The sequence below is a fragment of the Oryzias latipes genome, chromosome 3 (assembly GCF_053564925.1).
Source record: "Oryzias latipes strain Hd-rR chromosome 3, Olatipes_Hd-rR_3.1".
NCBI classification, from domain to species: Eukaryota; Metazoa; Chordata; class Actinopteri; order Beloniformes; family Adrianichthyidae; genus Oryzias; species Oryzias latipes.
The window spans coordinates 32,554,693-32,571,712 of NC_136239.1; positions in this window are offsets into that span (position 1 = coordinate 32,554,693).

The window sequence follows — 17,020 nt, forward strand, 5'->3', positions numbered from 1 at the left end:
AACATCGAGGGTTTTAGGAAAATTAAAAACACATTTATTCAAAGTGCTGTAACAATTTATGTTTTCATATAGAAAATAAACATATTACATTATGCCTGAAATAAAAAAAAATTGTCATTCCTTATTAAAACTAGAAACATTTTGACCAACTACTGGCAGGGGGGGGGGGGGGGGGGGGGGGGGGGGGGGGGGCATCCCACTATTTGAGAAGCACTGACATTAGTATAAGTTATTATTAAGGCATATTTTTCTATTCTTCACTGTTCAAAAGTAATGATACAGTGGGGATAGGTATGAGCCCATTCTCTCTGATTTAAAAAAAATGGCATAGTTGTAAAATATAAGAACTATAGAAAGTATTTAAGAAAGGCAACAGAAGATCTGAGTCATCATAGTTAACCTGGGTAAAGTAAAAATGATGTCACGGTGTTGCACAGACTGCGCTCCAGAGGAAAACTTGTCAAGTGGCGTGTCTGCTTGGTGTGTTGCTTAACCCTTAGTTCAAACTGAGCGGCAGGAGTCCAGCAAGTTCTGTTCATTTTGACCCTCAGCTCTGCCCAGTCCTACGGTGAGCCGTCTGTCATCACCTGGTTAACACTTGAGATGATAGGTCATTAAAGTTTCCCTTCAATCAATGAGTCCAATCGAGTAATCAAGGCCAAGATTGAATGAACCCAAAGCAGCGTGGTGCCCGGTGGGAGCAAAAAGCCTTTAATCAGTATTGGACAGAGTTTTGCTTTCATCTGCAGCTATATACAGAATTACTCTGCTTCGGTTAGTAACACACAACTGAAAACACTGGTGATTCTTTTTTCCTCACTTTGGAAGAAAATTATTGAAATGATGCACTTGCTTTCAACAGATTTTGACAGCCTTAGCATCACAAAACCCTGGCATCTTAAAAGTAAAGTAAGAGCCTCTTGTAATGAGTATCGGTACTTATTATGCCCCCATCCGTGGTAACTAACCCAAACATCCATTCCTTCTTAAGAAAATGTTTTTTTAAGATTCTCATTAGCTTGCTTTTAGTTCAGATATAAATACAGCAAAAATATTTGACTCATCACGTGCATTTTAAGTCTGTCTCTTTATGCCGAAAAACTAAAATATTTTACATAATAACTTTTATTAAATTATGGCATGCACTTTATTTATTATACCAGAGTAAAGACATTGCTTAAAAATGGGCTTAATTCCACACATATACATTCAAATAGACAGTGTATCCCTGTGTCCTCCCTGTTGTAACTTAAAGACCCAATCTGTTGAAAATCGTGTTATTGGCGTTTTTAACATGGTTTTGTAGCCTTTTTCTCATGATGGAGGACTTAAGGAATTTAGGTTTAAAATTGTGTTTCTGGGTTTGTCTTTATTCAAATTGTGATGAATCAGGAGAAGACAAAAAAATGCCAATGCCAAAAAGCTTGTAATAAAATCTACAATCAGCAGTCCACAAACTCCCTGCTCCGCACCATTCTGATGCAGACAAATGTACATCTTTGTTTTCCTCGTATGAATTGGCATCTGGCTCAAAACTGTACTGCTGGATAGCTCCAATACTACTCTCCATTTTTGTTTCTAAGGCTTGTGAGTGTCTGTAACCTAGCGGGAGGGAGATGATGGCATATAAGTGCAGGCTTATTCCGTGCCAACGGTCCCGCCCACATCTAGGCAAATATCTAATGAGCTCCTGCTGCTCTGCACAAACTATGTCCTAGATACGACAGTTTATTATTATTTTTTGTCTAAAAAGTGCATAATATTATTTAAAAGACAACTGGGAACAGTTTTACAATCGATCAAAAAACGATTGGGGCTGGACTTTAGGTTTATTCATCCTTATTAATCTGTCTTCTTTGGATTTACATGTTTGTTGAAACCAAATCTTTTTGGCCTACATCACCCCTACAGGTGGAAGTTGGCATTGCAGATCTCTAGTGAGCCAGTGCTCTACATCAGTGTTTTTCAACCTTTTTTGAGCCACGGCACACTTTAACCTTGACAAAAATCCCGCGGCACACCAGCATCCAAAAAAAAAAAAAAAAACAGAAATTCATGGTCTGTATTGATCGACAGCCCCCCCCCCCCCCCCCCCCCCCCCGCCCGCCCGCAATCTCACGTGTATTTTTGTGATAATTGTGGCCGGAAAAGCAGGAAGTTGCGGCTGTTTTTTCTAAGAGATGAAATGAAAGTTAAATTAGAAAAATTTAGAAACTGTTTGTTTGTTGGGGTTTCAAGGCGTTTCGCAAGGACAACTCATTGTGCGCTGGGACACTGGCTCTTTAAGCCAATGCATCATGGGAGATGTAGTGTGAAAAGTGCCGAAAACTTGCAGAAAGACTGGCGTCTCTGAGATTTATTGTATTGTCCACTTGTTTCACGGTCTGACACCGGACTCTGTGGAAAGCTACACCGCTAAAGAAGAGCTTTAGCCGGTATTTTTGTTAGAACTGAGCGACTTTATCAGCAGAATTAAGAACAAGGAAGTGAAGACTTTAAGCACTTCTGATTGGTCAGACTGATGACATGTGATTAAGCCTTCAAGAATGATTGGTGGAGACAGTTAAAGGGACGGGACTTTTCCGCAAACTGTCATAGCTGCAGGTAAATCGCGGTAACGTAATCCTTATCAAAATGTCTTTAATAGAATTAAATAAACACAAAGAAAAAGTAATTTTAAGATCTTTCATATTCCTAACTACTCAGTGTTTTATCAGGGCCTGTTTGGATGAACAAAGAGCTGATATCCTGGAGATGGGAAATGTTTTTAGATCAGTGAATGATTAATGAGGGCAATTTCTCCACGGCACACTTGACCATCTCCCACGGCACACTAGTGTGCCGCGGCACACTGGTTGAAAAACACTGCTCTACATTATGAAAAAGCTGGGCCGCAGGGGTATATTTCTATTGCACTCATTATATTTTTCTGTACTCAAGGCTTTTTTTTATTTATTCATTGGGTTTTTCATTCATGTCTGAGCTGAGGATGCTTGTCTGGTGTGTTTGAACTGAATAAAGGAGGAAGCTTCTCTGGGGTGGCCAGTAGGGTTGCCAGCAAATTTCCACCCAGCAATTTCCCTCTCCTCCTCCTCTCATTGGAGGTGCCATCATTTATAAATCAGCCAAATGACCAGACATTGATAGTTACTGTTGCCAAACTTATATACAATCTTGCACACATGTCTGAAACTGCACATACTGTGCGCTTGTGTCCAAGTACTTGAGTGAGTAGCCAATTCTGCTGACAGCTGAGCAGAGCTGAAGTGAAAGCACAAGGCCCAGTGATAGAGAGAACAGAGAGATCAAGCATTATTATCAAAAACAAGTGTGGTGCTCCCACTGCGGCCTCACAGCTTCTTCCAGTCAAGCTGTTCGTTTGTTCGTTTATTTGTTGTGTCTGTGTGGACGGTCCATCTTCTCTTGAATCAATGTTGCTTTCAGTATTTTAATACTTGAGGGGGAAAAGAGACAAGCTGAGGACAAAATGGTGAGATAATAACACAGATACGGCAGCCACCTATTTCTCATTCTTGCGAGACATTTTAGACACTATTCACCACTATCCAGGTAGACGGTCCTTCATTTGTGACCCACAGCCTCATCCATCTTTATGCGAAGCAAATTAATCAAGTCTGGGTCACATTTTATGAGTGTATTCTGTTCTTACATCATCTGAAAAGACGTAAAAAGTATCCAGAGATATACTTCACATTCTAAATCAACATCAGTTTAGTCCCATAGGAACAGTCATGCAGAATGCCAGCAAGGTTTATAAAAAGACATATCACTGCAGGGAAGTTTGCCTAATTCTGTTGTGAGAGTATCTTTCATAAAGAGACATTGTGGCCAGCCTACTAATAGAGCTGTGAGGGGAGAATGATGCAACTCAGAGGCAACACTTTAATTTGCCCTTGGTTTTGCAGAGGCGTCTAGGAACAGCCATTCTGTTCTAAAGCTGATTGGCCCGTTTACCTTTAGACATGGCCAACCATTCGCCTCTGAGGTGTGAGGTAGCTGAATTTAGCAAGTGCTCAATTTTGTTCACTTCTGTTTCTTTTTTGGGCCTGGGTAGGTCTAACAAAGTAGATGCAATCCCTATGGCTGAGAGTGCAATGCCCGAGTGTTTTTTTTCTTTTCTTCTTTTCCTCACCTTACACTCTTTGCAGCATTGTGGCTTCTGCATTACTTTTTTTGACACATATAAAGTTCATTCTTTTCAAAAGATGTTTGCATCCCACTTCACCTAGTCCAGAAAGCTATTTGTATCTTAGCAACCCGTGCAGCAACAGAAGATCAGAGAAACTACTTATTGACCTGTTGCTATGACTACAGCAGTAGGCAATATGTCAGAGGACGCATTAACTCTTTCTTACATTGCTGTCTCAACAGATGACAACTTTTTGTGACAAAGTACAGTGTTTGTACACTTTCTCCCATAATTAAAAGTAGGTGTGTGACACGTATTTTAAGGCCGAATCAAACAGAGGTACTGGTGTGGTAATGAAAGCTTTCAACACTGAAGGATGGGTTTAAACTAATATTATTCTTTAATAAATCAATGCTTTTTTTTTTTTTTAACACCTGCCATCACGCCCTCCTTGCATCAATTCATCGAGAGATTTGCATGAGATAATTGTTGGCACCACATCCACTGATGCATTTTTTATTACGTTTCAATTAGGAATTGAATCCAATTAGGGGAGGCATTCCAATCAACAAACAGGAGTCTCCTATCAAAGCACTGCCTGACAGCGTGGAGAAGCTGCCGAGCTGAAAGACAAAAACTGAGTCAGAGGTCCAGCTATTGTTCAGTCCGCAGCCGTCTGCTTTACATCTGACAATGAACTTTTACACAATAACACAGTAAACAAGTAAACGGGAGAGAAATAATTATTTTGACAATGAGAAACACAGTCCACGCCTTACTCCTTTGTTGTTATTTATTTTTTTGTTTGAATGCATTAAGAGCTCAAAGCAATCAGACACGGTTGCTGACAATTTACATTTTTAAAATTCAATTCCTTTTATTAATAACAAATCATTGAGCATTTTAAGTACTACTTACAAGGAGGCCCCTGTGATTCTTAAATCATCTGAGTCCCAAAAGAAATTAAGTCAGTCATGAGGTTGGAGCTGTTTTTTAAATGAATGTGTTTGCTGTGATCATCCAGAAGCTCCGCTATAATCACAAGCTGAAATTTCCTCCCTCAGCACATGACACAATAATAATCAAACATACACCAAACCAAACTTGACAGGAAAACTCAAGGGTGTGAGGCACCCTTTATCTGATTGTGGGAATTTTCTTTCTTTTGATGCTGTCAAAGCAGCTGGCATCGCAAAGTTGAGGATACCAGGGATTTTGAATCTAAAAAATGGAAGAAAAATGGAGATAATATATTAATAACCCTTTTATTTTATTTGTATAGTAATTATCAAATAAGCTGGAAACGTGTCCTAAGGTGCACAGAAGAGAAGCCAATGCTTGTAGACGCACTGTGTTTTTGATCTCCGAGCAGAGCCAAAAGTGGCGTGCCTTTATGCACGGTGTTACTGCCCCCTAGGGGAAGAGATGGGAGATTATCTAAACTGGGAGCGGCAGATGGCTGTTGCAGCCTCTGTAGCAAATAGCACTCTTTCCATCTACAAACAAGGAAAGTCATGAGGAAAAAGCGCTCCCACGAGTTTCTGTCACCACTGCACTAATCAGATCAGCAGCGCAAAGCCATGACCGGTTGTACTCACTCGCACTCACAGACTCACAACTGTTACTATTTTTTGCAGCATTTATGGAACAACATTTGTGATTGAGCCCTGATAGGCAACACTGAATTTCTAGTTTAACAGTCTTTACAGTCATTGGAGACTGGTTATTAAACTCAATGTTGAAAACATTTTTTATGAAAACATGAAAAAAATGCTGCAAAACTGCACTTAATATTATTTTACTTTAGCAAAGACATTTGACACTAAAACTCAGTTTTTTACTCTATTGTAGTTTTAGATGAAATTTTCCTCCCTCTGAACCAAAAACCTCAGACAAAGCACACAGTGGTTTAAGTCATCAGCCGGCCTTTTTCTGCTTGATAGCTTTTCAAGGAGTAGTACACCGGCCTATCTTCCCTTCTTTCCACTGTCAGTCTTGCAGATGTAGCACAAATACACACAAAGAAAAGAAGCACACACATATAAGGAAGCAGACACACTAAGAACCTTTTGCAGCAAATTGAGGTGTGCAGATTGCCCACTTAGACTGTTGCATTATCCTTTCAGTGTTTACTTTCCATTTTCTGCTATCATTTCAGCTCGTCTACTGTGCTCTCTTTGTACATCTGCTCCTGCCACTTCAGTCAGGTGTGTGCGTGTATTTCCTGTCCTCATTGTCCTGTCTCTTGTCATCCTTTCACCCGTCCCTCATCTCTCTGCCATCATCAAGGACCTGCTGGCCTCCTACGTAGCGGCAGTGGAGAGAAGGGTCCGTATCTCAGCAACGCACCTAGCAACCGTTTCTTGTAACTATGGATTATAACCTGTTGCCAAGGGAGACAGAGATGAGGGATTGATTTTCTATTTGTTTTCTCGCTGTAATAAATTCAAAATGGATTTAAAAAATAATTAAAAATGTATAAATAAAATATATTTTAAAAATATTTTAACTCCATTTTTTAATAATTGAAATTGTTTTAAGGATCATTTTCTTGCCTCTGCAATTAAGTTTAAAGATTGGTAACAGAATAACACAACTTCTTTTAAGGATCTGAAGTATTCCTTGAGAAGTAACAAAATAGATCAACATGCACTGTAACATAATTATAAACAAAATAAAAATAACAGTTTAAAGAAATTTAAAGTACTAAGACATTTCCTAAAATCAAAGTTGATAAGGTAAAAATGCATTGATCATAAAAACATACGTAAATGCACCAGTCAAACAGTTAGAACATGTATATAACCCTATAATTTGTATTTCATAGAACTGAAATGTCCTAAACGATTCAGAATTTATTTCAAATATATTGATTTTGCCCTTTTAATATATTTTAGCTTTTTTTTTATCACATTTTTACGTCTTTAAAATAAAAAAAAATTAAAAATGCATGCCAGAATATGCTAACAAACCCCTGCAGTAATAAAACTGTTTTGTTTCATTTCTTTGTGTGTGAGTGAACTCCCTTCCCCTCTGGGAGATATCTCATCCAGCAAACAGACTGATTAAAGATGTTCACCCACTCTTCCTTGCAAAATGCCTTGCACACACAGCATGCTTAAGATGCACTTACACATTTCTTCTATTGCCGGTAACGGTTGTAAACATGTTCCTTTTCCTTAAACGGTGCCCTCTTTGAACTCATCGTGGAAACAGCCGATGATTTTTTTTTTTTTTTTTACTAAGATGATGGATTTTAGGGTGGGGTTGGGTGATCATCAATCCTAAGTAGTGCACCAGCGCTTCTGTGTCAGCCTAACTTTTCCCTCTTTGCAGTCATGAGGGGATTTTGCTCTCTTTTTCAAAGTTATGCAGTCATATCTGAGGGATTTTTCTTTGATGTTTCAGATCTTTTCTTGACTTCCACAGTTTCCCTTAACCTCCATTTGTGAATGACATTTCAGACAGTGGAGACGGCAAGCAGGAAGCTGTTTGATATCTTTTAATAGCATTCCTCTTTACTTTGAATCCAGGATAGGCTTCATTTTAAGGAGTTCGTGGAGTTACCTGGTTATAGATTTTTACATGATAGTCACATTCAGTTATAGAAATAGCTTCAATTGAATATGAAAAAAAATAATGATGCTAATTAAACCCGTTTTTAATTAAGCAAATTAATTAAGTTGAGTTAATTAAGTTTCATAGCTGTGACAATTAATGTTTCCTAAAATTCTTTGGAGATGCCTAATAATAAACTTTTTTTTTCCTTTTTGAAAGTAAAATTGCAATAATAACTGATAATAAACAATAGGTTTTTTTTTTTTCTTTTTTTCGGTTATTACCTGTTAAAAGCAGTTGAATCTGCTTAGAAAATGTTCCTAATGCAGAAAAACTGATTTTCCCAGAGATGAAAAAATTTGCACAACATAAAAAAAAAAAAAAAACTATGAAAGAAATGTATACACGCACCCAATGCAGCTGGTTCTATTGCTTTGTTCCGCTCCGCACTGTCTGATGAGTGACTTTGTGACTTTTTATTAAAAGTGTCTTTTTTTCCCCTCACCTCTGAGCTAAACTACCACACTCCATGTGGCATCCAGTAGGCCAGCTTGTGCATATGAAAGCCCTCAATTCCCTTGCTATCACCTTTCTAGTCACTAATGATAGCCTGCCATCAGATTGCCGGTGGAATGAAGCAGTAATGTTCTTGGTAAGTATAAGCTGTTGAGCTTGCCGTTGCAGAGAGGTCTGCTCTGTACAAGGTTTGCTGGCACTCCCTCGGTGTGGATAACCTGCGCCCTCCAGCTCCAGCTTAATGGACAGATAGGTTGAACCCTGATGGCTGGGTATCTGTGATAGGGGTCCTGAATTTGACAGGGGTCTCTACAGTGGACTCTACAGTTGTTTTCTGCATACATGTACAAAAATATACTTCTTGAAACCACAAAAAAACACAACTTTTAAACAACTATTTTCTAAGAAGAAAATACATATTTGAAACATCAATATTGAGTCTAAGGAAATCATAAAAATGCTTTGTTTGTTTTTATTTCTATTTCATACATTTTCAATATTATTAAATATATCACACAGAAAATAGTTTTTTTATTAAACTTAACAATACATTGTTTTTCATTTTTTTTTTACATTTTTTTTCTTTAAACATGGCTTCCATTCAGGAAGGTAAAGAGAAGTCTTTGAAGGCTGAATGTATGAAAGTTTAGTATTTACACTTTTTTACATTGCTCAATATACATTGGAAGGTTAATAACATTATGGGTGGCAGCACTATGTAACACTTCACATCAATATAAATGACATAAAATGCAAATATACAGTAGAACCTGAAGCAAATCCATTGTGGCTCTCATCTTTGAGTGGTCTGATTTGTGAGGAAAATAAAACTCAGTCTCAAGTATTTACTACCATCTAGTGGTTGCTCAGAGTACAACATGAACCATGACATTTATATCACTTTTATTAATGCCGATACACAAAAATACTTAATGAATCTGTAAGATGATGTTTTAAAACTGATGATGCTCTATTTATATTTTCTACAGAACACTGTGCTGCAGTTGTGTTTTTGATTTTTTGTTGCAATGATGCTCAAGAAGACCTGAGTTAGTTGTAGAGATGTAATACATATTATCACCCCTGGAGGGCAGAACAAATCTACCTACCTAACAAAAGTGGACACAGAACAACCAAAGCACACTCCGGGGAACAAAGGATTAGTTGGTGGCCCAGCACAATCAAAAGACTGTTGTATGTAAATCATGTAAATCCACTATGGAAGAGGAGGGTTACGCCAGGCTGATTTCATGCCCAGTTCATCCACTGGAAATAAGCCTTGGGCCAGCAGGCCTTATGTTTGAGTATTTAAATAAAAGAGTGGTCCTGCACATGTGTTGTTTCTGCACTTTCATAGAGAGGATTACAAAGCATCCATGCCAGCAGCCAGAATAAAACTTGTTGTTGCTAAACCTTGTGTGCAAAAGTGGAGAAAAACAAGTTTTGTGGTTTACTGTTGAAAAGTTAAGAGTAACACTATGAAACAGGCACATATCTGATTATTTGCAGGTCTTATCGCCATAATTTTCCAGCTACAAAGTCAAATTATGATCAAGGTAACACACTGCCATTCCAGTGAGGCCATCAGTCACTGTGGGACAATGCGAGCTTTGCGGTGAGGGTGAGTAAGTAGGTAAATAATGTGGAAGAGGAGATAGGGACACAATTAAACTGGCAGATGCAAATACTGGCTGCAAAGGTTGTGTGGAGGAGTGTGAGCCTTCTCAAGCAGCTAATAGATCAATTAAGTAAACACAGCCTGCTTCAGGAGGGGCGCTGACGTGGGGCTTGAGAATGGATGCAAGATGAGGAGCTGATGATTCATTTCTTTGTGGAAATGATAATATATCAGACTGGGCACGGGTGAATCTAACTGCATTATGGAGAATGATATCATGAGACAGCACACGTGCACTAAAGAGCCTGAAAATGTAATCTTTGTTTTAAAAAAATGCTATTCCCCTTTTAATGTACAGTTTTAAAGTTTCGTTTTCCTCACAAATGCATTAGTGATCTAGAAGATTTGGCTTCAACACACAAGCAGAGATACTGCTGTCTCAGGTTTACTCCTCTTTATGATAGGGATTGCACTCATTGGCTCTGACAAACAATATGAATGGCTGCAAATAAAGGAAAAAAAAATCAATTTTGCTGCATGGTCAGAAAGTATTTGTAGTTCAGCTTTCTGTAAAACAACCAAAAAGTTGTGTATTTTCAATAAGTAAGGAAGCCGTAAAGGAAAAGCAAAAAATGCCTTAAAACAAGAGGACTTGTTATTACACTGATCAAAAAATCAAACTTTTTTGTGGGGATTTTTTAAAATGATACATCTTGGAACTGAACATACGTTTACAACCAGACCATTCATGAGAATTCTTAGTTTTGTTTTTCTAAAGCTTGATTTTGCCCTGCAAGAACAGGGTCACTTTTACTGATTTTCATGTACATTTAGGGTCACCTGGTATGTGATCTTTTGAGAAGTAATACTCTACAGACCTTTGTGTCCTTTTCAGTAAATGTTTTTCATTTATTTTATTTTTCTTATGTTTGTTGCATTTACTTATTTTTTTATTCAGGTTCAATTGAGTAAGGTACAAACCAGGTTTTACTTAGTCAGGAATCACAGATGCTTTCAGAGCAGTTAAGTCATCGGTTTGTATTCCTTTACCTGAGATTCTGTGTTTTGGATTCATGTTGCACGGTTTATCATGGTTTAGTTCTTTTAAAAGTAGCTTTACAGTTCATTGAATTAACTATTTAAAAGTCCAAGTCTGCTGCCAGACTGCCTCCAGCTGTGTCCTCCACGGCAACTTTTCATGATGTATTTTTCTTAACAGCAAATACCATTCTAAGCAAGAGTCCTTTCATAAATACCAAGACTTTTTACAATCTGTAGAATATCTTGCTGGATACTAAAAATGTGATGAAAATAAACTACTTGAGTTGTCCAAGTTTTACCAAATGACGTAAGTTTTTATTTTTTATTTAGGACGGTGTCGATGGATTATCTAAGGCTAAAACAAGATGACTCAAAAAAAATTGTAAAAATTCTTTTAGTTTTGTGAAAATACAATTAATGCAAGTTAAATGCATCTTCTTTGTCTTTTGACTGCTCCCATGTGGGGTCGCCACGGCAAATAATCTGACTCTCCTCTGTGTCCTCAATCACACCAACTACCCTCATGTTCTCCGCAATTATCATCCATGAACCTCCTCTTTGATTTATCTAATTTATCTAAAAACATACAACATGAGTTGTTCCTCTGATGTATTCATTCTTGATCCTATCCATCCTCATCACTCTTAAAAGAGAACCTCTTGTCTCTTTCTCAGAGCTACTGTATCCAAACTAACAAAATGGCTGCTATCACCACAGTCCTTTACACCTTTCCATTAATTCTTGCTGACACTCTCGTCACACATTACACCTGAAACCTTCCTCCACCTGCTCCAACCTGTTTGCACATGCCTTTTCACCTCTTTCTCACATTGTTTTCTGGACTGCTGACACAAATTACCTCAGGTTCTCCACCTTCTTCACCTCTGCTCCCTGTAACTTCACCGTTCCACTTGAGTTCCTCTCATATACACACAGATATTCTGTCCTGCTCCAGCTAACCTTCTGTCCTCTCCTTCTCAGATCAAATCTCCACCTGCTCCCTGCTCTCACTAAAGACCACAATGTCATTTGCAAACACCATGGTCCACAGGGATTCGACGTAGTTTCAACAACTCTGCACATCTCCCTTGAACCTAAAAATGGGTATTCATACAGTTCTCAGGCATCTTTTCGCTCGTCAAGATCTTGTTAAAGAGGCCATTCAGATACTGCCACCTCTCCTAAACACTTACAGACCTTCACAGGGTTAGGACCAGCTGCTTTCCCACTTTCATCCTCTTACGTTAAACGTTTGCTTCTTCCTGCTTCACAGAGAAAAACAAAAAACAGGACTTCATCACAAAAAAACATGGCTGTTTTTGAGAATCACAGGTGCTATCAGTAAAAAAACATAGTCTGTTTTAAGTGTCAACCCTTTAACGCTGTTTTAAGTTTCTTTATTTTGTGGTTAACAACAAAGACAGCAGAAGAAAACACTCCCCAAAAGTTGTTTTTTCAGTATGTCTTTATATTTGTTGATTTATTTTTCTATTTACACTTTAATACGGCCTGATGCCCTCATCTGATCACAAATGTAATTTAAAGCATCTTAGCGGACTGAGGCGGGCTGGGTGGCTTTTTGGGTCCCGCAGCCTAGTGAACGAACCACGCAGAGACGTTTGTTGGCCCTGGGTTGTGTCATTCAACCTGTTGTCGGCGGTTTTAGAGGAATAACAGGAGGATGTGGGGTGAAGGGGTTGAACCTGGGCACTATATTCACTAAGGTCTAAATGAGGAGGCTGCATGGTAACAGCCTAGACTAACCACAAAATAAAGGGACTTAAAAAAGAAACGTCTCTGGGTCTCAGTGTGGTGGAGAGAGCAGGAAACTACAGTATATTCTTTGTTATCTTGTTTTTTCGTGATAACGACATAGTGGATCTCTTTATCACGAGAAAACGACAAAAAAAAACAAAAGTAGGACAGGCCGTTTTAGGCTTCGGTAGTTATCATCTTAGCTCTTAGCATTTATCAAAGTGAAAATAGGTTGACAATGGTTCAGAAGACTGTCAGAATAACCTCAGGCACAGCTCTGTGACCTTTTATTTCCACTTGTCTGTGATTCATAAGGACAGTTGCGATTAAGCGCAATTAAGCTGGATGTAGACACTGTAAAACGGTTAAAGCAAAATAAAACACATATAAAACAATATATTTTAAAAAGTTTGAAACAATAAACTTTATTGCAGTATAGTAAATTAAGTAACACATGGTTGTGACATTAGGTAACTAGAGTTGTCTAAGTTTAACACGACTGATTCAGTCCTGAAAGTGAAGTCAAAATGAGTTGAGGAAATTCTTCACTGACATTTTTCACCTGCTGGCCAGGAGGTGAGAGCTGTGAAAAATGTTGTGAAACTGTTTTAGTAACAGCTCAAATCCTGTAATTAGGGCTTGCAGCAATTCATTTGTGTTCTGTGATTTTTAGAATTATTCTGTGTGAAGCACTGATATTCTCATCCCAAAAACACCAACAGACATTTATTGAAACAGTCTCTTTACATGTAAAGACCTTTTCTTCTTGTAGACTTTTTTACTCCTGTGAAACATTTTGTCCCATCGTTTTGCTGACATTCTCATACAAAAGAAATCTGCATGACTTGAATTTGCTTTAAAAAGTGCAAATATGGATACTTTTATTTCAGTCAGAAGATTTAAACCTCTTTGATGTAGCTGTCTTTGATCATATCTTGCCTAATTATGAAGCAGTGTAAAAGTGTGTCATCCACACACTTTGCAAGAGGGTAATACAATGACAAGAGACATGCTCTGATGTTCTAAATGTGTGGAGTAAGTGGTGCTAAGCGAGACTGGTTCTATTGCTGACAACCAGGTGGACAGGTCCCCACCCTCATTCCACCAGTCTTTCATTTGAATAATGCATGCTAATTACCTACTTGCTGAGAGCATAACTGTCACCCCACAGGCCTCAGCTGACATTTACATGAATGTATGAGCACAAATAACCACATGCATGCACTCACAAAAGGACATCAACGCACGCATCCGCATACACACACACTCATGGGACGACAATACCGACGCATGTACAATAGGAATTTCTCAAAACCTTGCTGCTAGATATTAAGGGTTTCCTGTATCAAAATTAGCTGCCTTTGCATTTGTTGTTTGATGACAGACCATGTCCGATTCTGTGCCAAGGCACTTAGTGTTACATTTCTGAGAGGCTGCCTTGAGTCCTAGGTTGCTTTTACATCAAGGATAGGTTCAAATAGACAATGAACACTTAAAAATATATCACCTTAATTTTGCAGTTTGCCAGGGACTGAAATAGACTTAAACAAAAATTTCTAAAAATTAACCCACAGCACGAAACTGTAGAAGAAGCAGTCATCACAAAAACTTAAAAACTTGGCAAACATGAAAAAACTACAGGCCCTTTTTCATACATGATGGGAGATCAACAGGACTATCCGGTTATCTTCCTAAAGATCATATTTTGATCTATTGTAAACAGCAATTTTGAGTTTATTTTAATTAGATACGTTTTCAATCATCAGAAAAATGCCACAAGAATAGATTAAAAATGCCCAAAACACGATTTTCCTCTGAGTAGTTCTTAATGCCTTTCTTTCCTGTCTTGGTCGAGCAACGTCGGCCGCAAGATCTCTCTCTTTGGAACTGCACCATTTTTCCAGCTAGTTTAGTCCACTTCTGTCTTGGTTCACTTCTCAAGACAAAGGTGCAATATTTCTAACATTTCAAATAACATTTAAACCAAGTCCACAGGACTAACCTGATGCTAAACCAACTTTAAAGATTAAGAGTGTCAGAATTTTTTTTTTTTTTTTTTTTTACTGTAGTAAAATCTTGTTTTAACCAGATAACAAGCCATTGAGATCAAGATCTCTTTTGCAAGGGCAACCAGACCAAAAGGTCAACAGCACACATCATAAAAACAGCACTTTAACAATAGATGAAAGACAAATGGAAAATAAAACAAAAGAAAAACTATAAAAGTATATAAAAAAATAAACAAAACAGGCTTTTTATATTGAAAAGTTTAAAGTAAGAAAATTAGCTAATTTCTCAGTTTGTGTATTTTTTAAAAGATTAGTCTTTGTGCAAGCAGTTTATTGATTTTGGAGTAAACTGATTTAATTAGGATATTACTTAAAGCTATATAAACAAATACTTATAGATTTGCAAATTCAGTTTGCATAAGCAAAATGAAGAACATCAAGAAACTCAATCCCATATATAAATACTCAACACATCCATTAAAGAACTTTCCCATTTATTTCTCAAACTTTGAAATTTGCCAGGGAAGCCACTCAGTTCAAATCACACGCATAGCAACTACTCATCTGAGCAACATTTTTGTTACGGTGGCGCAAAGGCTTTTATGCCTTTAATTTGTAGTATGGTCACATAGAAAACCAGCCAGCAAGCTAAACATGTAAATCCACTGATAGATTACTGAACATCCAAAACACAGGTGCGGCTGGTTCAAGGTGCAGGTACACGATGTGCAGTATATGCATCAATTACCAAACTTAGATGCCAGAACTTGCTTGAATAACTTTTACTCCTATAATAAAAGTAAAATAGTTAAGCTGAAGCTAATTTCACCATTGGGTCTCTCTGCCTATGAAAGGTCCGACATCGGTATGCAAGACATGTGCGTCCTCAACAATAATTTGGGGATAAAATCAATGATGCTGCCAGCGCTCACCCCATGGTTTTTACTAGCTCCATCAAAGCCTCCGGAGGTGTGTGGTGTGTGGCTCTCTTGCACAGAGGTTTGACAGATCTTTAACAGCTGTGTTGGTGGAGGGCCATGTGTGAGTATGGATGAGGATGTTGACAACACTGTCCATTAAAGCTGCAAATGACACATGAGCACCAGCAAAGCTGGCATGTCCCACTCCCATCATCACTGTCACAAGTTTTCCGGAGCAGAGGCTCAGTCTTGCATTAATGGATTCATACATGACAGATTCCTCTTGATCACATCTCAGTTGAATCTCCATTAAGATGTCATTGCAGTAGTTAATGTATTTGAGATTTTTCCCTTTCGTCTTGCTAAACCGTTATTTATGACACTTATTAGGAAGCGTAACCCGGCCATCAATTAATGTCCTGCAGGCATGCTAAGCAATTGGGCCCATTGGCATCAGACCAAATGTACTGGAACGTTCATTAATTCTAAAATCTACACACAAGACCACACTTTCAAATGAGCACACTAATGCACTTCTTTTCGGGCAGATTCACATACATACAAATTAAAGTAATTTCCACAGAATGCACTTCTGAATAAGGTCTAATGCATCATAAAAAGGAAAGTTTTCACGAGGTATGCTGCAGAACATGCATGTATGGTGTGATGCTTTTTTGTAATGTTTTTTTAACTTATAAAAATTGTTGATAGAAAATGTACTCACTGATGGAAAGAATTTGTTTCACTATAATGTTGAGATATGTAATTACCAGTTGTGGAGCCATCCATTCATGTCAGCCATATCTGCGTTAGAACACAACTGTGTCTTAAAGGGCCTATACCATGCTATCCTTAAGCCTTTTATAGTAAACAATATTCATGCATATTATAATACATTACCTTTGGCACACAAAATAACATTTTTTTTTTTTGTAAATATTAGTTATTTTCTGAGTTCCTGTCCAACCCGGAAGTAAGGCGCCCCGATCTTTGAGGCATCGCTTTCACTCCGTGTGGGTGCCGCCCATTTCGTGACGTCATGCAACCTAGAGCCGGACTTGGCAGAGTGTCTGTGTTTCACCCACAAACAAAATCCAAACTTTGCAAAGATGGATGTGCATGTTGTGCATATAAAGGGAAAGCGTTTTTGCCGATCACATTATAATATATTTAAAAGCTAAAAAAAATAATTTTGCATGGTACAGGCCCACTCCGGTCATCTTTTGATCTTATGTAAAAGCGTTCCCAGTGTTTTTATTTAATTTTACTAATTTACCAAACTATTTTGTTTTCTGGAATATAGTACAGTATTTTTTTTTCGTCTACACCTGATTCACAACAGTTCAATAAAGAAATAATGAGAAAAGCAGTTTAATCTGTAGTTTTATTATATATGTCCTCCATCATGCCAAAAATACTAAAATAACATTTTAAAAAGACCAAAAACACAACT